Genomic DNA, 1,559 nt, shown 5'->3' with positions numbered 1-1,559 from the left:
TTTTGTCCAGTTGAAATTCCACACCTGCTAGATTTTAGTTCATTCTGTTTGATTTATTTTGTCCTATGGAAAATGTCAAGGAAAAATATATAGGAAAAATTGGAATCACTAAATTCATTGTTTTAGAATGCAAGTGTACCATGTTTCGAAATATGTATTGCAAGACATAAGTTGCCAGGGGATTAGTGTTTGACATAGGCATGTGCCTAAACATTGGTTTTATCTTGTTTGAAGACCATGTGTGCCACATCTGAAGACCATGTGTGCCACATTGGTTTTTAAACATTGGTTTTATCTTGTTTAAAAACATAGTCTGTTCTTTATGCATTTGTTTAATTCCAATGTTAAATTTTTAGGCACCTGATGTTTAATACCAAGATTTAAAAAAGAACTTTGCTGCTCTGATCAAATCGTAATATTTTCATTTCAATCATTCTTTTCAATACTTGTTCAAAAAAAAAAAAAAAAAAAAATCATTCTTTTCAATACTACAATTTTAACTAGGTGACAATGTCTGCCCTTGGAGAAATATTCGAAGCTGCATGTGCCATAATGGGTTGGCTTGGTGATTGTGCAAAGGTATACTTTTGTTTCAAATTTTGGACTGTTAAATTTGATCAGAAGTCCTATTTTTTAATATGGAATCTTGATTATTGAAATTCTACAGATTATTGCTTCAGAAAATCAACCAGTGCGTTGGACAACTCCTCTAGGTCTTCCTCTTGTGCAACCCTACTTTAAAACTGAACGGCATGTTGTGAGTATTTGAGTTTAGTTGCATTTTGAAATCACACAATGTAATTCCTCATAAAATCTGTGAAATGATATTGGTCTCCATCTGTTTTTTTTTAAAAATTCTGTGATTACTTATTTAACAAATCACACTGGGGCGCTGCAGATAAGAACTTCTCTTCAGGTGTTGGCTTTGCAGCGTGAGGGCGACTCTGTAAGTACATATCATCTTTTTGTCAGAAATTCTCCCCTCTTTTCTGACACCTTCGTTGCCATAACTTTCATTATCATGTGAACTCTAGGTGGAGGTTAGGAAATAGAGAGCAACATTTCCTCCGAATTTTGTGCACTCACTTGATGGTTCACACATGATGATGACTGCTGTTGCATGCAGGGATGCTGGATTACGTTTTGCAGGTACCATTTTATTTAGAGCTTAAACCTATTCAGAAAGAGACTATGAATATTTTAAGGATCATCTTATCCTTCTGTGTTTGCCATCCAGCAAGTGGCATGTTATGTGATCATAGATAGTTTTTTTAGTTCATGTTCAGCAAATACGAAATCAGAAGCAGCTTTTAAATCAGATTGATATTTTCATAAATTTCTTCACCAAGAACTTTTAATCTTAGGAGTTGCTTGAAGATTGAACGTGTCTTGATTTGTTTCTAGCTATATAATTCTACCAGAAGAAATCCAAAGCTCCTCACAATGGCCTGTTCTAGTCAAAGGCTTCATCTGCAAGCCCCGGGTTTGCTTAATGAATTTATTATCTAATAAAGAGGGTTGATAATCTAACAAATTTCTGTGTATTTTCTGTGGTTGTT

At 34.3% G+C, this 1,559-nt stretch overlaps 1 long non-coding RNA gene across 1 annotated transcript; it reads left to right on the top strand.

Moving 5' to 3' along the window:
• Positions 1-324: 324 nt before the first annotated feature.
• On the top strand, positions 325-1,281 carry LOC145789095 (uncharacterized). The gene is made up of 3 exons (XR_014365603.1): positions 325-579; positions 668-757; positions 899-1,281. It is a non-coding gene; the product is annotated as an uncharacterized LOC145789095 (long non-coding RNA).
• The last annotated feature ends 278 nt before the right edge of the window (positions 1,282-1,559 follow it).

This window comes from Camellia sinensis, chromosome 4 (assembly GCF_055761805.1).
Source record: "Camellia sinensis isolate YWXY chromosome 4, ASM5576180v1, whole genome shotgun sequence".
In the NCBI taxonomy this organism is placed as follows: domain Eukaryota; kingdom Viridiplantae; phylum Streptophyta; class Magnoliopsida; order Ericales; family Theaceae; genus Camellia; species Camellia sinensis.
The sequence above is the reverse complement of the archived record's forward strand: the minus strand, read 5'-3'. Positions and strand labels throughout refer to the sequence as shown.